Below are 24,932 nucleotides of genomic sequence, written 5' to 3' on the forward strand. Positions count from 1 at the left end.
ATGTTTGTGTGTGAAAAAGCGTGTTGAGGAGACAGAATGGGAGGGGTTTGGCTGTCACTCCCAGTAAGCAGAACCTTGCTATTAAAGTTCAATAGAAACTCCACCCATTCAGATGGATGTTAATGAGGAAAAGACCATAAGCCCTAGTTAACATTTCTGAAAATAATTAAATAATATTACTAGCTGACAAAATAATTTTATATTATGTCCGGGGATGATTGATTGATTTATTATTTTTCATTAGTTTTTAATTCATCAATTCATTAAATTACTGTTTTGAAAAATAAAGAAATAATTGTTTTATGGAAATCTTTAAATACATTTAAAATTCCACACGATGCTGTGGAGACACAGAACAACATTTGATTCCTTTCTGGATATGTACAGCTGTATTCTTAGTTATGAATATGGCAGTTCCTACTGCAATGAAAAAGAGACTTCAGTTTATTTTTAAAACATATTTCATTCAATAATGTTAAACTACAAAATAATGACTTTATATTAGTGGGGAATACAACATATAAAGACCGTTTGCAAGAATATTGACTTTTGAGAGGTAAAATCTTTTCATAATTCTCTTTCTGCTGGCTGCGTATTAGGTGTTTTTAAAAGCTTGTAATACTATTTGAAAATGCCCCTTTTAATGGGTTATTTTGTTTGCTTGGTCAGCTAGATATGTTTATGCCTGATCCTAATGGGGCACTTTACAGCAACCTGAGAATGAACGAAAGAGCCGTGTGGTGATCAGAGCTCACAAAAGATCACTTTATTGGAAAGTCACAGACCGCATGAGAGACATACTGACACTGACATTTACATTAACTCTCTACTAGAACAGGATCCATTTACACAACAGAGCCACACTTTGCAGTGTGGTTTGGGCGAGGTATTAATCCTTCAGGGAAGATCTTCTCAAAGTGGAATCCTCATTGATTAACATAATTAGTAATGCAAACTGAAGGGGAAAAAACATTCTGGGAACTTCTGGGGAAAAAGTTCTCAAAGCAATTCAGTCAACTGACCCTGTTGCATGCATGGTCACCAGTGTGTATTGTGTTTTTCCACAGTACGAGATGATGGTGTGCTGGTGCCCAACTAGAGACTCGGAAATACCATGCTTGCACAGCTGCAGAGGAGTTGTGCAAAACAGGAGCATTGTGTCTATTTAATCAGGATCATGGTCATCCTCTTTACACCTCATGCTAATGCAGTTTTTATTCAGTTTATTACTGTTTATTCTTTGCAATTATGACTGACAGTTTCCAGTGCTAAACTAACAGAAATGTGTGCGAGCAAAATAAAATAAGAAATAAAGAATGCAGTGTAAAGTGCTGATTGGTTACCTGACTCTTGGTGACCATGCTTCAGATAAAGCGGCTCCATGTTAAATGATCCAATGATGTCTGATCTTTTCTTCACCCTGCACAGAGACATTCACCTTCATCACAGTGTAGGAGACAACAGTCATGAGTGCTGCTTAGACATAGGCTCGTAATGATATGCAGGACTAATTGATTAGGCTCCTCGGTACTTGAGCTCCTCCACGCCTGATGCGTTCTCAAAACTCTGACCATTTTATAATACCTAGAATTTCAAAATCAACTGACAGAACATTTTCCTATTTAGCACCCAAATTCTGGAACAATCTACCTAACACTGTTCGGGAGGCAGACACACTGTCAGTTTAAATCTAGATTAAAGACCCATCTCTTTAACCTGGTGTACGCATAACACACTAATACGCTTCTAATATTAAAATCCGATTGTTAGGCTGCATCAATTAGGTCAACCAGAACCGGGAACACTTCGTATAACACCCAATGTACTTGTTACATCGTAAGAATGGCATCTACGCTAATATTAGTCTGTTTCTTTCTTATTCCGAGATCACCATTGCCACCCGATCCAGTCCGTATCCAGATCAGGTGGTGGATCAGCGCCTAGAGACAACCAATATGTATTGTTAAAAGCACTATATAAATAAAGGTGACTTGACTATCTATCTATCGATCTATCCAAATTTTGTAGAAACAAACTTTGTATTTAAGTTAGCAATTGCAGTTATTTATTATTATTATAAATTTTTTTTCATATTACTTTAATTCCAGCTCCTCATATTCAAACTTGACTTGCAATTCAGCATCTTTAAGCAAATTTATTTTATTATTTTAAATTCTGAAACTGAACTGGAATTCAGTTCTGAATCATATCACTAATACTCAAAACACTTTATATAAAATCAAAGCAGCTCCAAAATGGTTACAGCTTAATTCACTGTAATGGTTACAGTAATTAATTAATTCTTTTTTTTTATTCCATTTGAATATTCCCACTGATAAAGAAATCTGCGTGAGAAGTTAAACTGGTAACTGTTAAAGCATCAAATAGCCTGAATCAGCATGGAAATACTTTCATTCTGGAAACTGGCTGACATTGTTGGCTTTACTTGCTGCCATTGTTAAAGTATTTTACTTTAAATAAAATTCCAGCATATGAGCTAGATGATTAAGCTCGTGATTATTTTATTGCACCATTTATACTGTGCTGGGTGCTTACTGTAGAGTCTGCTGTAAAATTACCACTGTAAATCTGTTTTATGATTACTATTATCATTTGACCAAGGTCAGCAAAAGTAAACTGATCACACCCAGATCATCCTGGATTATTATTATTATTTTTATTTATTCTAAAAATTTTTTTAAAGTAGAATTCTTTAGCTTTCCTTTATTCACTACAGTTCTATACAAAGTGCTGGACATCCTCGCCACCCTGACGCCTCACACATCTATCCAAAGCTGCTATAGCCTGGGAAGATGAATCATACCTTAACACTGACTGGAGATGAAGACAGCCAAACTGAATTAGATTGTTCTCTTCGTCATAGGGTGTGCTGAATACATGTATTTTTAGCTGCTGGAAGTGTGATTTGACACTCCATTAGCCACAAGAAGCCGGAAAGTCAGTTCTTCACAATTGGATTAGGATGGAGAAGGGAGGGAAAACAGGCATATTAAAACCTTTCTCACTATGCTATAACATAGTTTGCAGTCCTTGGGTTCATTGCCACGCACACAGGCCTTGAGCCTATAAATACTCTTGCTTGTCAATGTTGTTTAACATAAAAAATGTGATCCACTGTGTTGATGACATGGATGACTGCAGTTTATTGTGTTACTGTTTGTGAACTAATGACAAGAGCCACTTCCCACATTTTCCAATCATATGTGTCATATGTTTAGTTTCAATTAAAAAAAAAGGATATACTTTACAATATAGTTTGTACAATTTGTTAATATTATTTAATGCATTATGTCATGAACTAGAAATGAACAACTACATTTTTTTTCCTGAATTAATTTTTATAGGCTATATTAGTTTATAACTGACCATTGTTACTTCATCATGACTGTTTAGAGAACAATAACCAATATCAATTTATACAATTTTGATAGTTACAAATGTATTATACATGTAGCAATTAACATTAACCAAGATTAATAAATGTTGTTAAAGTGTTGTATTTATTACATATATAATCTACTTAGTATTAAAAATATATATATTTAAATGATATATGATTGGATTTTATGATACAACAAAAATGAATGTTCAACATGCTCAGTGTAAAACTCTCCATTTGTATATACAGTCTCATTTACAATATGTATAATAAGTATGATAGTAGACAGAAGAAAGGTGTTCCCCTAATTCTATTAATATGTCATACAACCACTGAATAATCTAATAGCATTCGATTCAATTCAATTCTCAGTGAAACTTAAAACCGTCTTATCACATTTGTGTCCATATTTAGATGGGGAGTCAATGAACTTTTATTACTTTGGACATTTGAATCACTTAAGTGGTGAATATCAATAATAATCAGGAATAAATGACCACAACTAGAATCTACACAAAGATTATTCTTCAGTTAATTATTATCAAAGGCATTAATGCCAGCTATATCACTCAGCGACGATGGATTCCTATGTGCATACTGTAAATAAAATATACTGTTTTGTTGATGTATCAGTTATTCTGTTTGTATACACCAGCTACTTTCAGAATACACTGATGCTTCCATTAGACATCTTAAGTGGAGGAGGCTGAGATGTGTGATTCCTGTAGAAGCAATTAGACGAGCAAGTGCTCCTTGGTTTTACAGCTAACAGATACTGACCCCAGAGAGAAATATAGTGTCCTTTTTACATCCACAGCAGTTAATCAAATAGCACAAATTCAGGAAGGGGGGATAATGTTGACTAAACTGTACACAAATCATTCCTCCCTTAGGTCTTAAGAATTATTATGTCATGTCTGCGGTGTACATCTTTATTACCCAGAATGCATTTCCTCAAACTCTTTTAAGGGCTGAAGGAGTCCAAGTCTGCTGGGACGGTTGTGGATTTGCTTAAGGCGTTTAGTTGAGTGCCAAACAATATCCTGCCACATTCTGCAGATATAATGTGAGAGGACCAGACACTTAAACAAACATGCCAGTGGAACTGATTTTACTCGTTTACGCAAAATTTTCAGACATTATATCTATGAAGGAGTGATCAAAAGAATGAATGTCTGACTTTGGGTGCCCTTTAAACAGACTTCCATCTGCTAATTGTGCTTTAGTGTCCTTGCTTCATATGTGACATCACAACTGGACACTTGTCCTTTTTGACTGGAATATGAATAGTTTCTTTCTTGAGACCCTCAAAGTCATAAAGTAGGTTGTAATATGCCATTTGCACAATTGAACATTTGTGTGTAATGTGTGCGATTCCCTATAATCATCTGCCAGGCAGTCTGTCTGGCCACCCTGCTTTTGAAAGTGTTGCATGCAACTATCATTATGCTTATTTGGCATGTTACATGGAAGATAATAATAATCCTATTCATTTACCAGTTCATCATATCTGTAACATGTAAATAATATCCTGAATTGTCCTCCAACCCATTCAATTTAAAGGGTAGCTTAATCAAAAATTAGAATTCTGACATCATTTACTCACAATCACGTTGTTCTAAACCTGCAGAACAATGAGATATTTTTTTAATTATATTCATTTATACTGCACAGAAGAAAGTCATACAGGTTTAAAAATGAAGACAGAATTTTCATTTTTAGGTGAAATATCCCAGTGATGCAGATCATCAGGGTGTTCAGAAGAGTTTGAGTACTTAATGAGAGAAAATCAGCAAATATCAGTATGAATAAGTAATTAAATATCATATACACACTAACAGTATATATAAAGAGATAAGTGTAAAAAAAAAAAAAAAAAGAATCAAGGCCACTCTAACATTCAAAGCCACTAGAATAAACCATTAGTATTGTATCACGTCTATACATCCTCTAATATAACTGTAGCTTGTATGGCCCATTAATCAAAGTGCAGCAGTTAAGTGCGCAATGAGATAGGCTTGTGGCAATGTGCATTAGCACATAATATTACAAGTGTTGTGATCTCTTCCCATCAGAACATTTATCTGTATCCTTACATTGTTAATCAGTTGTTAGACAGCTCAAACTTGAATCAATACAGAAATGTTGATATATATTATAGCACAATACTTGCACAATACTATGTTATGACGTAAAACAATTTTACCATAGGTCATGGTTTGTAGCTAAGACATTTTGATGTTTGCATCACATAACCAGCTTCATATGTATGGCTATTCTAATGTAGTAAACTTGCTTGATAGCTAACCTGGTAAACTTGCAATGTAGAGCACTTGGGTATGAGTCCTGTAATAAAGACTTGTATATGCTAATTAAATGAGCATGGTTACTTTATGGTTTTTGTGCAACATTTGCTTTTGTTAACACTATTGGTTAGGTTTAAGGTAGGGTTTAGTGTAGGTGGTATGTTATTTTAAAACACAACAGAGCATTAACATTTTAGCACCACTCACTAGACATTTCAGTTCTGAATATCCACAATGCATATAACAACCAGTGTAATAAACCATTGGCAGATTCATGCTCATCTGTTTTAGGCGAACTCAGTGGACATTTCACTTTAAAAGTATCACAAAACATGCAAGAACCAAAGTATTCATTTTGGAGAAATATCATCGCAGACACATTTTTCCAATGATCCTTGTAAAAATTTGCTAAATTTGACAGATGCCAACTAGGACAGATTACTTGACTGATGGTCAAAAATCCACCAAAAAACACCTGCTGTTGTTCATGCATTTGCAAAATTGCAAATTTCTGTTCAGTAGCATGTAGCCAGTAGCATGATAATAATTTAACATATTGGACATGTTGGGCATACACAGTACAAGGTTTCGTTTTAAAAATGTAAACATTCCCTTTCATAGGTTCAGTCAATGCTGCGTCAGGGCTGATGCTATGTGGAAAACCCCCTAGGTGTGTAGATTGACTGAAGCCTGTATAGAAACAAGTCAGTTTAACTGCATCACCAGCACCTTGTAAGAAAGCACCAATGCCATCACACTTTAGATTTCTTCTTTTTCAGGAAGCAATTAATCTAGCCTGTGATATAGAGTTTTTCTTGTGGATTGTTTTCATGTTCTGCAACCTTAACACAAATTTTCACCACGAGCGCTTCTAAAATTAATGAATGGATGATTCAGCTGCGGGCGCCATCTTCTGGCGAGACACAGGAATTCATTCGGCACGCGACTCTCACAGTGCATTATGGGGATTCTCTAGCAGTTGAGTGTACATCGGTTGTACACTCATTTTTGCAGTGCATTGTGGGATTGAATGAGTGCACTCGAGAAAGTCCACTATGGTTTCGAACACCACTTAAAATGGCTGTCCCCTCAAATAGTGCACTATTTGAGGTTATAGGGGGCGATTTTGGATACAGCCCAAGTCTTTTTGGCAAAACAGTAGTCGTCTACTTTTAAGCAGCTTATTCCCTGTTGAGGAAACTGTCCTTGCACCAGCTCTTTCCGACATCCTTGAAAGGACCAAAGGTGATACAAAAGGTGAACTGTGTCTCAGGAAAGCCATCCCTAACAATGCACTATGAAGTGAACAGCGGTCAAGCTGGGAAGACTCCTTTCCACACAACACGTGGAAAGTTATGTTTTGATGAGATTAGGCGTGTTGACAATAAAGGATGCCTTTTGTTTTAACATAACAACACTACCTCTTGTGGAGAGGGGGGTTAACATTAACATACAACAAACCCCCAGGCAGGAACTGCCTTAGTCTCACTCAAACTTATAATTCGTGGAAGGATAAGGACATCAGCATTTCATGGATTAAAGACTGATCCAATCACGATGTGGTCTTTCACTGATCACAGTTCTTCATTCTTGAGACCTTAGTGTGAACAATCACTCGCTACCTCAGACCAACCTGGTTTCACAGAATTCCGTGTAATGACCATGAACCCTTAACTCCGAATCTGTGGTGGCATCACGGAATCGCCGAAAATTCCATGATGGGCTCACAGAAGTGATACCAATGTAAGTGTCACCAACACATTCTCACTCCCAACTTGTCACATATTGAAGTTTGGTCAGGACCCCTTTGGCATCGCTTTTTGATGTTCAAGGTACCCCTTTAGCGTAATTTTTCGACTTGCAGGGTCCTCCATTGCTTGACGCTAAGGGTTTCCATCGTCATAATTAAATTATATATTGGGTAACAACATTGCCATTATTACATATATGTTGGGGTGTGATTTGTCAGTGTAAACAGCCACAGCAGTTTTATTTATATTACATTACACATTTATGAGCATGCAGGTAACCCAACCCCTGCCCTTAAACCTACCATTTGTCAATAAAACCAAACCATTCTCACACCCAACTCGTCACATTTTGAAGCTTGGTCAGGACCACTTGGCGTCGCTTTTTGACGCTCAAGGTACCCCTTAGCGTCATTTTTCGACTTGCAGGGTCCTCCGTTGCTTTAAATAGGAAACCCCTAGCGTCAATATGCCGACGCCATATTGGGAATTTTATCATCATATTTAAATTATATATTGGGCAATAACATTGCCAATATTGCATATATGTTGGGGTGTGATTTTTCAATGTAAACAGCCACAACAGTTTTATTTACAGTATATTACATAATTTACACATTTATGCGCACAAAACCCAACCCCTGCCCCTAAACCTACCATTTGTCAATAGACCCTTTTCGCGCCGACGTCACGATTACGTCACCGCGCTAGCTGGAGGCAAAACAAAGGGAAAACTGGAGGCGGCCCATTCAAACCAGCGCAGATTCGGCTACATGAGGAGCTTAAAATATCATCTTCTTGTGATGTTGGATGCAAGAATCAACATAGTACATGCTCCAATTTGAAATTTTAACGCATACCTGCTGCCACTCCCAGACAAAAAAGCTTGACAGCTGTGGTTAAACGAGATAAAACAAGCGGACTGGACAGAAACTTTAGTCAAAAAATGCTCATGTTTGCAGCACACACTTCTTATCAGAAAAGGTTAAATAAATATGTCTGTGTGCATGTGTGTAAAACAACAAACTGACGATTTATATGCTTAATCATCTGTAATATACATTGTTGTGATTGATAGTGGCTGGACTTTCTAAGAACTTAGTAAGAAAGAATAATCAAATACAGAAAGTTCAAAATTAATTTCTGGAATTTTTATTTCTAGAAACTATTCACATCTTCCTTTAAATGTACTGTATGTAAAGTATTGTAAACTTAACTTACATAATTTACAAGATGTATATACTTTAAAATAACTATTTGGCCATGATACATACATCTTCAAATAATATAGGCCTATCCATCACATTGAATGTTTAACTTACTTTTTGTATTTTGGCCCAGTTCACTCTCACATAGCTGTAAAAATAGCCTGCTGAAGTTGAAATATATGTACATCTTCATGACTAGATAGACACAGGTGAGTTTCTCTACTCGTTAGGTTTCTCTAACGTTATATGCGACTCGAGTCACTCAATCGGAGGTAACGTTAATCCTGTCAGATATCGTCCATCCATGAGCATAGGGTTGGCCAATCTGACTTTGTCCTTTAAAGTTAACTTATTTAAATAACAATCATGGTCCTGCACAGTGAGTGCACCTTACATATGCAGGTAAAATCGGATTTTCTCCAGCCATTGTTAAAAAAAACAAGGTAACGTTAAACAAACTTCATAGCTAGCGTTAGTGAATCAGTGGAATCTTTCTGCCTCCAGCTAAGCCCCGCCCACAGAAAAACGTCACAATGTTTACTAACAGAAAAAGATATAACAGGCAGATACAACTACCGTCATAATTAAAAATATTAATATTCCAAGTCTTCCGAGGCAAAACATTTGATTTGTGAGAGGAATAGACGCGATCGCCGTCTCCGTCCGCCGTTAAGCTCATCCTGTGTGCTGCAGTCTCTGACTGTGCGCGAATTCAAAAAATGCCGCAGAAGAAGCTTACGTCAGCTTTGGTTGTGAAATGCCATTGATTATTGTGTGTCTCATGACCGATTGCGTCATGCTACGGACGGGAGTATCTTTTTGAATGAGATGTGAGCGCGTTAACGGAGCGGGGATCATTTTCAGCGATTAAAACCTTGTGTTTTACTCTCTTCTTCGCGTAAAGATTTCGTATGGCTTCAGAAGACTTGGAATGCAACATGGCTTGTTTGTAACGCTTTTATACTGCTTGTTTATGGTCAGTTTTTGTAATAAATACCTGTGACCAGGACTGGGACAAAAAATCGGCCCTGGCATTTTTTGGTCCTGGTGGCCCACCACCATATATATATATGATATACACTACCATTCAAAAGTTTTTGAACAGTAAGATTTTTCATTATTTAAGTCTCTTCTGCTAACCAAGTCTGCATTTATTTGATCCAAAATACAGCAAAAACAGTAATATTGTGAATTATTTTTTCTATTTAAAATAACTGTTTTCTATTTGAATATATTTTAAAATGTAATTTATTCCTGTGATCAAAGCTGAATTTTCAGCATCATTACTCCAGTCACATGATTCAAATATTCTGATTTGCTGCTCAAAATAGGCTACATTTATTATTATTATTATTATTATTATTATTATTATTATGTTGAAAACGGCTGAGTATATTTTTTTTCAGGTTTCTTTGATGAATAGAAAGTTCAAAAGAACAGCATTTATCTGAAATAGAAATCTTTTGTAACATTATAAATGTCTTTATCGTCATTTTTGATCAATTTAAAGCATCCTTGCTAAATAAAAGTATTAATTTCCATAATTTCTTTCCCAAAAAACAAAACAAAAATTATACTGACTCCAATCTTTTAAATGGTGTATTGTATAATGTTACAAAAGCTTTTTTTTATTTCAGATAAATGCTGATCTTTGGATCTTTCTATTCATCAAAGAATCCATTAATAATAATAAATATTTCTTGAGCAGCAAATCAGCATATTATAATGGTTTCTGAAGGATCGTGTGACACTGAAGACTGGAGTAATGATGCTGAAAATTCATCTTTGATCACAGGAATAAAATACATTTTAAAATATATTAAAATAGAAAGCAGTTATTTTAAATAGTAAAAATATTTCACAATATTACTGCTTTTGCTGTATTTTGGATAAAATAAATGCAGGCTTGGTGAGCAGAGGAGAATTCTTTAAAAAAACATTCAAAATCTTACTGTTCAATAACTTTTGACTGGTAGTGTAGATATGTATCATTGCATCTAGTTGTTTTGGATAGTAAAAAAACATCAGGTCTGACAATATCGTGTCTTTTCGAATTTAAATCTAGATTTATTTGCATTGGCCCACACTGATAAAAATGATTTTGTGCTGAAGTAAATACTACATAAAACAAATGTAATTTCTACATGAAATTATTTAGTTCAGGCAAGAATTTAAAAAAGGAGTAAAATCTATATTAGTACTCAATTTATGCTTGTAGAAATTTAAATTTGAACTTATAAGTATATTTTACCTGAAATTGTTTGTTATGTTTACAAGGATTCTTTAATGAATAGAAAGTTCAAAAGAACAGCATTTATCTGAAATAGAAATCTTTTGTAACATTATAAATGTCTTTATCGTCATTTTTGATCAATTTAAAGCATCCTTGCTAAATAAAAGTATTAATTTCCATAATTTCTTTCCCAAAAAACAAAACAAAAATTATACTGACTCCAATCTTTTAAATGGTGTATTGTATAATGTTACAAAAGCTTTTTTTTATTTCAGATAAATGCTGATCTTTGGATCTTTCTATTCATCAAAGAATCCATTAATAATAATAAATATTTATTGAGCAGCAAATCAGCATATTATAATGGTTTCTGAAGGATCGTGTGACACTGAAGACTGGAGTAATGATGCTGAAAATTCATCTTTGATCACAGGAATAAAATACATTTTAAAATATATTAAAATAGAAAGCAGTTATTTTAAATAGTAAAAATATTTCACAATATTACTGCTTTTGCTGTATTTTGGATAAAATAAATGCAGGCTTGGTGAGCAGAGGAGAATTCTTTAAAAAAACATTCAAAATCTTACTGTTCAATAACTTTTGACTGGTAGTGTAGATATGTATCATTGCATCTAGTTGTTTTGGATAGTAAAAAAACATCAGGTCTGACAATATCGTGTCTTTTCGAATTTAAATCTAGATTTATTTGCATTGGCCCACACTGATAAAAATGATTTTGTGCTGAAGTAAATACTACATAAAAACAAATGTAATTTCTACATGAAATTATTTAGTTCAGGCAAGAATTTAAAAAAAAGGAGTAAAATCTATATTAGTACTCAATTTATGCTTGTAGAAATTTAAATTTGAACTTATAAGTATATTTTACCTGAAATTGTTTGTTATGTTTACAAGGATTCTTTAAGTAAATACCAAAGTTATGATACCGTTTTTCCCATCATGCACTGGGGCATGAATAATTAAAAAGGTTAAACTTTTCACTGTTTTTGAGTTGTATTGACACTGTTTTATGGTAGCTTTTGAGGTTAGGTTTAGTAACTTACTATTTTGTGACATATGGAGTTAATTTTCTACTCAAAATGACCCATTCATACTCAAACAATAACCACTGATTGTTACCATCATTGTGTATGGTGTACCAGGTATTGATGTCTCTGAGTTCATTTGGGTAATAATTCTATTGAGTGGACATTTTATCTTAGAAAGGATAACAAGCTGTCTACTTGTTTATTTATATGTGCGTAAATTAACCACATGCTTTAATAGCGTGGTTATATTTAGTGCTATGTTGTTTGAGTAAAGTTTATAAACAGTGACTAAGTGAAATGTACTTGAAAATGGCCGATTTAACTTAAAATAATTACGTAGAAATTACTCATCAAACTCCAACTGGCAATGTTAAATTTACTTATTTTCTTTGGTAATTTTAAATAAGATAACTAGGATTATTGTGTAGTAAAATATATAAACAAACAGTCAATACAATTTACTGGGAAATTCCAAGTAAACTTTACTTAAGATTTTCTAATTAAAGCTACAGTTCTTTGTGTTTAGTTTTTACTTGGGAATTCTATTGAAATTACTCACATTTTCTAAGTGAAAAACTTTCCTAACTTTTTCAAGTAAATCCTACTCCAAATTTTTTTCAGTGCATGAAAGCCTCTATGAACACACGCAGAGCAAGCCTGTTCTTGATAAAGCTGCTGTGAAAACGTGGGAAAAGCCGACGAGGAAGAAGTTGGGGTGAAGCGTTCTTAATATAGGCGGAGCAAAACACTTCATGGCTCCATCTATAGCGCATTGTGATTGGGTGGTTTACGCTGTCAATACAGGAGACAAACCAATGGACCACTGGCTGCTTGTAGTCCCTGCGTGATGGTCCTTGGCAAAAAAATAAATAAAAAAATTCTGTCGGCCCCTTCAGTGCGTCGGCCCATTTTTTTTTGAAGACTGGTCATAACTTTTTTAATTCAGTTATGAAAAGGTAGATTGGTCTTATTTGTATTGGAAAAGTAAGATTGATTACCCCTTGGCAACTGCTAGTTGGTCAAACTAGTTCTTAAGACACAGTCTTAACATGGTGGCTAAGTTTATGCAACTGGCCCCAGGTTGCTCAGACTGATCAAACCGGTTTTACCTTGTGGAGAGGGGAGTTAACATTATCATAATGTAACCCCCACCCAGGAACTGCTTTGTTCTCCCTTACTCTTATCAAAGTGTGAACAATCATAAATCCCCCTCAAAGTTTTGCCATGTGGGCAAAGCCACAAAGGAAAACTACATTTTCACATGTATTCACACAAAAAGGACACAAAACTCACTAAACCTTCCTCATGTCAATTTACAGAACTGCATATACCTAATGAGTGCTGTGTGTGATACAACAAGGTATGCAACATTACCTTTTAAGGTATATACTGTATATATGAATGCAGGGGTCAGTGCTCAGCATTACCCATTGATGTTTGGTCTTCATATTTTCAGCACAATGTGTAGGGTAATCTTGGTTTGGAAAGTGAATAATGCATAGGAAAAACTTTAAAGACATTGTTCTGAACTTGGACTTTAAGCTATGCAAATAGACCTCATATCAGAGAGGCCATTCTGTGCCCACCTCTGACAGCATCAGCCAATCAGAATGCTGGATCTGAAAGGTGCCAACTTGCAAACCCTGCCTTCTCAGGGAAGCTCTACAAGTTAACGACTTCTCACAAATCCTTCAGATTGGTCAGACTACAACTTCCTATAATTTAAATGTAATTCTTATTTATTCAACAATATTCCATGATTGTTCTTTATTGTCAAGGTGCAATTCCTTGACTGGTGCCCTGTAAAATAGTATGACCAAAATTAAATATTAATATTAATATTTAAGCCCAAAGCCATTACACTGGTGGTGCTACTTAAATCTAAAATCACTGCATTTAGTGGTGCCCCGTGTTAGGCTAACATCTGATATCCCTACAACTACAACAATGCAACATTGCTGAGACAAAATGATCATTCTGTAGTACAGATTGCCCCTGTTGTTTAGTCACTTCAGCACTCCGTCCAGGCCAGTCTGCTTCACAAATAGGCACAAAACATTTTTTTTTTTTTTTAATATCAGGTTGTGGTTAAAGACACAAAACACTGTGTTGTGGGAACACTCTCTTCCCACAACACAATCTCCGTTGACCAACTCACCTCAGGTGGACCCAAGAGATCATTTGACCAATCAGAGTGTTATGATGCAGGCTTCAGCCGCAGAGCATCCCAGAGTGGCCCGACAGGGTATCAAAAACTTGAAGACAGGCTATTGAGGAGGAAGTTCCGAAAATATTCAAGCTTGGAATCATCAAAGAGTCTGACAGGCCTTGGTGGATCATCCCCATCGTAATGGTTCATGGTTCATCCTAATGGTTCATCCTAACCCTGATGGCCCCTTTTGGTTCTGTAATAACTTGAAGAAACTGAATGAGGTCTCCACCTTCAAAGGGTATCCCATGTTCTGTGTGGATGAGCTTAATGAATGGCCCAGTTCATCTCCACTTTGAATCTTACCAAGGGATACTGGCAGGTCAACCTGACTCTGTCGGCACAAGAGAATATAGCCTACAATACCCATAGTGGGCACTGGCAATACCCAGCCCTTTCTTTTAGCCTGCATGGGACATCCACCACCTTTCAGCAGATGATGGATATGCACTTATGGGGGCAGAGGAAATGCAAACGAGGAACCACCTGACCACAATCACAACAGTCTGATAAAAAGGTCACACAATACAGACTATGGAAGAAGGCCACAAAGAGAATGCAAGACAAATTTTTCTCTATCTCTCCTTTTCAAAGGCATTGAGAAAACCACTATGCTTGCTATCCAAACTCACCACAGACGCTGGAAACAATGGGGCTTTCTCACACCACCTATGCACAATGGAGTTTACACTGTTCAGTACACAATAAAAGCCCCTAGGGAATTGAAGCTATAACTGTTGTTTGTGCCTCATTTTTGACCCTGCCACCAGGCCCCCCCTGTCAAATCTCAGTAAAACTACCAGAAGTGGGAGGAGTAACTCGATTTACGCACTGCCGTCACCTCCCTGTCGTCATGTGCATGCTTCATCCATCGATTTATTAATTAAATTATGATTGGATTCTGTTTGCAATAGACACTTACCTAAAGAAGTTTTGTGCCTCTAACAAGTGCTTTCGACCTTCTTTTTGATCTGAATGGTATGCATTGTCATATGCAGAAAACATTGCACGCTTGTCTGAAGTTTAAAATCTTTGGTGTACCTGCAAGCCAATCACATAATGTTTGATTATAACGTATGTTATGCGCCAGCTCAGCCACCTCAAACTTCCGCTGTAAACACAAGTATGCGGCGAAAACAAAACCATTGAGCGAAATACCGGAGTGAAGATGGCTGTGAACGACTTTTGCAGTTTATGTGAAGTAAATCTACGCATCCACGGTAAATTAAATTCATTAAACTTTTCCCAAAACCTGTCGGGAGTAGGGCCACAACATCACCTCCATTCAAAATGTGAACCAAACACTCTTCTTTTCTTGTTCGGGCTTCAGTTGGCAAATACCGGGAATATTCTTCACAACAGAGGGAATAGCATCCCGTGTCTCCATGTCCGCTGTCGTTTTAGATTTCCCTCACCTAAACCTAAACTACAATCTTAAATTCAGCGCTTAGCGTCTACGTCACGGCTCTCAGCCCGCCCTCTGTTCGTTGGTTGGACGGCTGGTTTGGAGCTGGAGATAATCTGGGAGCTGGTTTGCTATATCAGACTGAGTACAGAAGCGAACTGAAATTGAGCGGAAGTACGAAGTCTGATGTAGTCAGGCTACCCACCGCCTAGAATGCAACTGAATGTTTCTTCAAGCGTGGAAAAAACGCGGAAAACTACTTTTAAATTGGAAATTACGGAATATTCACGTACATATTTACAGCTGGTCTATTCGCACGGGATAAAATACAAAGTCAATTGTATTAAAAATATTGGTAACACTTTATTTTAGAGTCTCTTAACTAGTTGCTCAATAGCATGCATATTATATAGCCATGAATATTAGCCATTTATTAGTACAAATTAAGCACATATTAATGCCTTATTATTCTACATCCCTAATCCTACCCAATACCTAAACTTAACAACTACTGCACTAACTATTAATAAGCAGCAAATTAGGAATGTATTGAGGGAAAAGTCATAGTTAATAGTGAATAAGTGTTCCCTATTCTAAAGTATTACCAAAATATTTCACCCATCAGCAGAGTCCAGTGGCAATGTGCTTCACACTACTCCATCCGCCGCTTGGCATTGTACTTGCTATGAAGCTTTCATAGCAAGTACTTTCTTTTTCCCACCAAAAAGGTCTTGAGCTGGTATCAGTGCTTGTGGGAGTTTGGAACTGTTCACTTTGGAATCAATAGAGCGTTGGTCACTTTTACACACCATACTCCTCAGACCTCAGAATTTGGTGGCTGAGTTTCTGCTGTTCCTAAAATCTTCCACTTTACAGTAATACCACTTACATTTGACTGTGGAATATCTAGCAGGGATGAAATTTCATGAATTGACTTATTGCAATGTTGGCATCCTATCACAGTACCACGCTTGAATTCACTAAGCTCTTCAGAACAACCCTTTTTTCACAAGTGTTTATAAATACAGACCGCATTGCTATGTGATTGATTTTATACATGTGGCAAAGGGTCTGATTGAAACAGTGAAACATTGGACTTTTGTCCATATAGTGTCTATAATCCTTGTTCCTTGAATATGCCATGGCAATGCTCGATTGTTACTGTTTTCTCTCTTCATTGAAATCAGTGATGGTCCTGGTGGCACAGTGCCTCGAGGGGTGGCGTCAGTCCCATCAGCAAATAAATAGGCATGTTCATCTACAGGACTCAGTCAACTGACACACCCAGTAGATTGATTGATTGATTCTCATGTACATTTTACATGAACACTTTACATCCAGTGATATCTTGTTTTGATCTGTCTGCCTGTATGCTTGTTCTTCTATTTTATTGTTGTTGTTTTTTTCTTCCTAGTTCCTCTCACTTTCCACCATGCACTTATCCCATTATGCAAGTTTGGAAATGCTAATAGATAATGTATTATCCTCTATGCCTCCTTGTGAAAATTTGATTTGATTGAATTTTCAGAGAGGAAAAAAAAACATAAAATGTTCTCTCACAAAGCTGCATATATGGGGGGGGGGGGGATATTTTACTTTTGTTCTTTTTTTGGCTATTTTTGGAGTTTGCCAACTCTTGTTCATTGTATGCTTTGTGAACAATTATTAACATTCTTCATTTTTTTATTATGGGGATATTAATACTTTAATGCACAAGATACAATTGTACATCTATTGAGAACATTTCCCAACAAAGTTCTCTGTCAACGGAAAAATATGCAATCTACAACACCGCTGTTTTTCACATTATGTAGATCCTTTATAAAATGGAATGCATTTACAGTAAATCAACTGAATGATATCAAATTAAACATGAATTATGATGATGACAGGAGTATTTCATATGTCAACATGTTTTCACAGCATCTCTGTTTAATAACAGAAGACCAGACACAGCAGAGATCATCAGTACTGTGTGACAGCTCTCCATACAGCCCATTTACTAGTCAATCAACACTTGAGATAAACACACAATATATGCGCACCTAATAAAACAACTGTATGAGTGGCGGATACGATAACACACCCAACAACATGCATACACAGAAACAAAGCAACTGTGCAACCAGTGGATGGATGGATATTTTTTTGTTCTGTTTGTTTTCGTTGTGTGTCCTAATTCAGTTTTCTTATTAGTCTTCTGTAATGATCTCCAGAGGATTTCAAAGGATGGTTAAAAAATATTAAAATTAACAAGTCGACATCCTAATGTAAGCTGTCTATCATTGAACTTTTGTTCTTAATTCCATTCTGTCAGATTTCATTGTGTTACATATCCTTTTACTTATTAATTTCCTTGCTGTTAGTTTCCATTCTGTTATTTTTCCAGTTAATAAGGCCACATAAGTCTCATGAATAATCACATGACCATAGATGAGCACTGTAGCATCCGAAAATGTTACATTTAAATTAACAGCTGAGTTTTTCAGTTTAAAACAAACAGACAAATGAATAAAACAAATTATCAGACATTTGAATGAGTATCTGCTAAATAAGCGACACCTCCTATTTCCTTCTCCTTGTTTTTGTAATAGAGGTCACAAAAAGCTGTTGTACAGTATTTAGACCTCGAAACCAATTATCTGAATGCACTAAAATGTCTGTATATGGAGATATTTGTAGAATAGATCATTATAATCCAGATGCAGCAGGGGATATTATTGTAATGCTTTTCTGTGTGCATCTGTTATGTTTCCAACAAAAAGACAAAGTGTGTAATCACATTACATCATTTGCATTCATCTGTCTTGGGCTATTCTCAGGATTCATGTAGATAACATTAAACATTTTTAAATCTTATCTTGCCAAAGATATATTATTTCATATACATTAAGTATCAACCCTTTGTGCCTCAACAAGATAACATGCAGTTGTCATGTTTAATGAGTTTGTGAGTTTTGAGCTTTTGTTTTTCAGCACCTTGAGCTTCCAGTGATGTTGCTCTGTTTTAAAATAACATACTGTACAAAATTCTTAAAAGTGTGCTTTGCAACATTGTGGGAAACCCATTCACTGTGTATTATATTTGATATCTAACGCATTTCTATAATATATCTCCACTGCTGCTCCATGACAGTCAACTGCAGCAAGAAAGTCACAATGATATTGAAGCCATATTGCCATCTGCTGGGTTTTACTAGTCACTGCAACAAAACAAACTCATCACTTCCACACTACTTTAAGTATTTTTTATTTTTTTTATTTTTATATTTGCAAGTATAGTTGCAAGATAAAGTAAGGGAACTCTTTTCAATTTCCTGGTTTTCTGCTTAAATTGGTCATGGAATGTGATTCAATCTACACCAAAGTCACAAATATCAACAAACACAATATTTCTAAGATAATAAAACACAAACAGTCATGATCTTTCATGTCTTTATTGAACACACCCATTAAACATACAAAGTGATGGTGGAAAAAGTAAATGAAACGGTGCTTTAATAACTGGTTGAACCACCTTTGGCAGCAATAACCTCAAGCAGCGCTTCCTGTTGCTGTGTAATAGACATGCACAACGTCCAGGAGAAATTTTGGACCATTTTCCTTACAGAACTGTTTCAGTTCAGCCATATTCTTAGCACAGCATTGAGGTCTAGGCTTGACTGGGCCACTCCAAAAACTGGATTTTATGTCTCAGAAGCCAGTGTTTAGGATTATTATCCTGCTGCATCACCCAGCTTCTTCTGAGCTTCAGCTTGTAGACAGGCACCTTCCGATTATCCTGTAGGATATCCTGCACTGAAAAAAATAAGAAGTTAAATTTACTTAATTCCTTATTTAAATTTTACTTAAAAAATATTCGTGCAAAAACTTGCAAAAGAAAAATTAAGTAAAATCTACTTAACTAAGTTATCTAAAATTAGTAAAGGAAATAAGTAAATTTAACGTGACCAGGTAGAGTTTGATGAGTAATTTCTACTTAATTGTTTTAAGTTTACCCTACAATACTCAAGTACATTTCACAGTTTGTAAACTTTACTCAAACAATATAGTACTGAAATTTTTTTAAAAAGCCTATATAGCATGTGGATAAGTTACAAGCACGTATGTAAGCAAGTAGACTGCTCGTTATTCATTTTAAGGTAATACGTTGATTCAATATAGTTGTTAACTGATTGAACCCAGAGACCTGAATACTTGGTACATCATACACAATGACGGTGACAATCAGTGAATAGTGTTTGAGTATGAATGGATCATTTTGAGTAAAAAATGAACTCCAGATGTCACAAAACAGCAAGTTACTTAACCTAACAACAAAAGCAACCACAAAACAGTGGAAATACATCTCGAAAACAGCAAAAAAAAAATTACCTTATTAATGCCCAAGTGCATGATGGGAACAACGGGATCATGACGTTGATATTTACTTAAACAATATTTGTAAAAATAAGAAACAATTCCAAGTAAAATATACTTATAAGTTCAAACTTTAAATTATACAAGCTTAAATTGAGTACTAATATTGAATTTACTCTTTTATTTAAATTCTTGCCTGAATTAAATTATTTAATGTAGAAATTACATTTGTTTTTCTGTAGTATTTACTTCACCACAAAATCATTTTTATCAGTGTGATAAACTTGGGAATTAATTTCTCCCTCCACAATGGCAAACGGTCCAGGTCCAGAGGCAGCAAAGCAGCCCCAAAACACGATGTTCCCTCCACCATAATTCACTGGTGGGATGATGTTTTCATGTTGGTACGCTTTTTTAATTTTTACGCCATAAATAGCACTGCATGTTCTTCCCAAACAATTCTATTTGTCCACAAGACATTTTGAATTTAAGCTTAAACATCCTGTAGATACCCTGGCCTGGCAAAAACCATCAATTGTTTTTTTTATATATTGTCCGGACCTCGGATGGTGGGGAGGGTTCATTACTGGATCTCAAGCCGTTTTAGTTGAAGACCCCTGCCCTAGAGTAACAGCTAAAGACTTCATTGATTCATAGAAGCTGGTTAATATCTTGATTTCAGGAGGTCTTAAATGTGGGGACTGAAACACAAGAATTGCAATTAAACTTAAAAAGGTTATTCATTGAATAAATATGAGCGCTGCACGTTTCAAAGTCATCTGCTTTGCTGCTTTGTGGAGTCTGTCTGTTGGGCTTTGTGTACTGCCATTCCGAAAGCGCCACCTGCTGGAAGAGAATGATTTTCCATTTTCAATCAGCCCGTACGTCTGCTGTTGTCAAAGGTCAATGTGAAAATCAACCCATGTTTTTAAGCAGCAAACACGCAGAGTTGTAAATGTGAACTGGTGGATCGACAAGAAGATAATGTGTTATAAAATGTAAACAATTAAGGCAGTAAAATATATTTATATGTTATTTAATTAATTTAATACTTGATTGTTTTTGTGTAAACCTGCATCTGAACTGTAAATCATGCTTTTTACAGTCATTTCATTTTTTGTTTTGTTTGTGCAGGTCTTAAAAAAGGTCTTTAAAAGTCTTGAATTTAAGCTTAAACATCCTGTAGATACCCTGGCCTGGCAAAAACCATCAATTGTTTTTTTTATATATTGTCCGGACCTCGGATGGTGGGGAGGGTTCATTACTGGACCTCAAGCTGTTTTAGTTGAAGACCCCTGCTCTAGGGTTCTTTTTCACTTCATTGAGCATTCTCAGTTGTGCCTTTGGAAAGATCTTGGCTGGGCATCCACAAACATATAATAAACTCTTGATCGTGCGTCTTCTGAGATCTCATTTTTGCGAGGCATGGCTCACATCAGCTAATGCTGCTTGTGAATAGCACACTGACACTGTTTGGCTGTTTATATAACTCAATTTAACTCTAAAACTCTAAACAACTTTTGCCCCCTTTCATCCAGACCAGCACGCACTACCCCCTCTGCCCCCTGGCTGTCTGATGTTCTCCGTGAACATCGCGCTAAACTAAGGGCTGCAGAGAGGAAGTGGCACAAATCTAAAAACTCTACTGACCTTAGTGCGTATCAGTCACTCCTCTCTTCCTTCTCTGCAAATATCTCCATTGCTAAAACGACATACTACCACAACAAAATCAACAACTGTTCAGACTCTCGCACACTTTTCAAAACTTTCTCTTCTCTTCTCTGTCCTCCTCCCCCTCCTCCTTCATCAACTCTTACAGCTGATGACTTTGCAATTTTCTTTACAAATAAAACAAGAACCATCAGTGACCAATTCCTCCCACCACAAACTGATAACTTCTTACCGACAAATACACACTCTCTCACCTCCTTATCTCCTCTCTCGGAGGCGGAGGTCTCCAAACTCATCCTTTCCAATCATCCCACTACCTGTCCGCTAGATCCTATCCCCACTCACCTCCTTCAGGCCATTTCTTCTTCAGTCATACCTGCGCTTACTCACATTATCAACACCTCTCTTCACTCTGGTACATTTCCCACAGCATTTAAGCAGGCTCGGGTAACCCCACTGCTTAAAAAACCCTCTCTAAATCCAGCACTTTTAGAACACTACAGACCGGTATCCCTTCTTCCATTCATTGCAAAGACACTTGAGCGAGTTGTGTTCAACCAACTCTCTTTGTTTCTTGCACAGAACAATCTTCTGGACGACAACCAATCTGGCTTCAGTAGCGGGCACTCTACTGAGACTGCCCTACTCTCTTTTACAGAAGCCCTGAGACTGGCAAGAGCGGCTTCCAAATCCTCTGTACTCATCTTACTGGACCTGTCTGCTGCTTTTGACACAGTTAACCATCAGATCCTCCTGTCCACTCTCAGAAAGATGGGCATCTCAGGAACCGCGCTCCTGTGGTTCGAGTCTTACCTCTCAGATAGGTCCTTCAGGGTGTCTTGGAGGGGTGAGGTTTCAAAATCACAACTTCTGGCTACTGGGGTTCCTCAAGGCTCAGTGCTTGGACCACTTCTTTTCTCCATCTACATGTCGTCATTAGGATCGGTCATTCAGAAGCATGGCTTTTCTTACCACTGCTATGATGATGACACTTAACTCTACCTCTCATTCCTGCCAGATGATCCGACGGTAGCTGCTCGCATTGCAGCTTGTCTGAGTGACATCTCTAGCTGGATGAAAGACCATCACCTTCAGCTCAACCTTGCCAAGACAGAACTGCTCGTGGTTTCAGCCAACCCATCACTCCACCACAACTTCTCTATACAGCTGGGTTCGTCAACCATAACTCCTTCCAGGACAGCCAGGAACCTTGGAGTTGTGATAGATGATCAGTTAAGCTTCACAGACCATATTGCTACAACGGCCCGGTCCTGCAGATTTGCCTTATACAACATTAGGAAGATTAGACCCTTCCTGTCTGAGCAAGCTGCACAACTCCTTGTCCAAGCTCTTGTTCTGTCCAGACTAGACTATTGTAACGCGCTCCTGGCAGGCCTTCCCGCAAATATTATCAAGCCTCTACAACTGATCCAGAATGCAGCAGCCAGAGTGGTCTTTAATGAACCGAGGAAGGCTCACGTTACCCCTTTCTTCATCAGGTTGCACTGGCTACCAATAGCCGCTCGCATCAAATTCAAGGTACTGATGTTTGCCTACAAGACGACAACTAGCACTGCACCAATATATCTAAACTCACTAGTTCAAACTTATGCACCCTCCAGAAGCTTGCGTTCTGCAAGTGAACGACGCCTTGTGGTGCCATCACAAAGAGGTACCAAATCTCTCTCCTGGACTGTGCCCATCTGGTGGAATGACCTCCCGATCTCAATTTGTAAAGCTGAGTCTTTAGCCATTTTCAAAAATCATCTAAAGACACATCTTTTTCGCCAGCACCTGACCAACTAATACTAACACTTACCTATTATGTCTGTCTGTCTTAAAAAAAAAAAAAAAAACTAGCTACGTCTACTGTGCTGGACTAACTGAGACTTCTCATGGCACTTGTATACTGCTGCACTCTCGATGGTCTGATTGCTTCTATTGTTCTCATTTGTACGTCGCTTTGGATAAAAGCGTCTGCTAAATGATTAAATGTAAATGTAAATGTAAACCACACCTTTATTCTTGTTTCATTGACTGGACTACTGGTTTGCTAACATCTGACTCCAGTTGTCATTTAGTGACATCAGAACCCTTACGAAAAAGAAGTTTATTTAAGTGTGCTATTAGTATACTTCTTTTAAACTTTAAAAAATAATAATAGGAAAGTATACTTTTAGTCTACTTCTTATGTACTGCTCAGAAATATACTTAAAATTACATTTAAGTACTTGACTTATACTTAGAAAAAGTCAAAATATATTTGAGCTATACTTGTGGTCCTAGAATCCGTGTTTTCATTGTTATATGGTAGGGGGCGCTAGTACACATCTTCTTTACAGAATCCACCCCCCCCCCCCCCAAAAAAAACCCACACAAGTGAATAAGAAACCGAAACAACAGATGCTTCCACAGGATCATCAGACATAAAACAGCATCAAAACTGTGTAACGTTATGGAATAAAATGTCGACCAGTGAAGAGGTAATAATGACTGTCAAGCTTTGGGGTGTTGATCGACTCCATCTACGTTTTGATTATCATTCTGAATCCAATTCATAGTCTTTTTTCAGCTTTTTGTTCAAAATGTTGTTTATTTCTTTATTTTTTTATTTATGAAACTTGCCCACATTCAAGTGTTTTAAAAAAGAATGCATGAAGCTAGAATAAAATGTTTTTGCTTGCAAGCAGATACCCTGTTTTTTCTTTTGATGTTTTGTATATTCAGATATTCATATAACAAAATATATACAAATTAATAAATAGGGACATAGTAGTTTACTTAAAGTATGATGTAAAGTTCACTTAAAGAAAACTTATGAGTATAATTGCAGTATAAAACTACCAAACTAGTAGTTTACTGAGACTATACTTCAAAGTATACTAAAAATGCTACTACAAGTATTTAATTAGTAAACTATCTGTATACCTATAAGTTCACTTTTAGTATATTTGCAGTACAAGCTAAAAACTTTGATTTAAACTAGTTGTGTACTCAAAGTTTACTACTGGTATACTTAAAGTATATTTAAGTATATTTTATATACTAGAAAGTGGGCCAATTTAGTCCCAAGGAGTATTGAAATAGTACACTTATGAGTATACTACTAGTACACTGATATTTGTATACTTACTACAAAAAGTATACTTAAAAATATACTTGAACTTTACTTAAGTATACTTAATAAAATATACTACTTTTTGGTAAGGGAAGCCTAGTGTTTCCTTACACCATCACTTTGTATGTTTAAGGAGTGTGCTCATTAAAGTTATGAAAGATGAAGATTGTTTGTTTTATCAACTTATAATAAAGACTAAATATTGTGTTTGTTAATATTTGTG

The sequence above is a fragment of the Onychostoma macrolepis genome, chromosome 16, assembly GCF_012432095.1.
Source record: "Onychostoma macrolepis isolate SWU-2019 chromosome 16, ASM1243209v1, whole genome shotgun sequence".
NCBI lineage: Eukaryota > Metazoa > Chordata > Actinopteri > Cypriniformes > Cyprinidae > Onychostoma > Onychostoma macrolepis.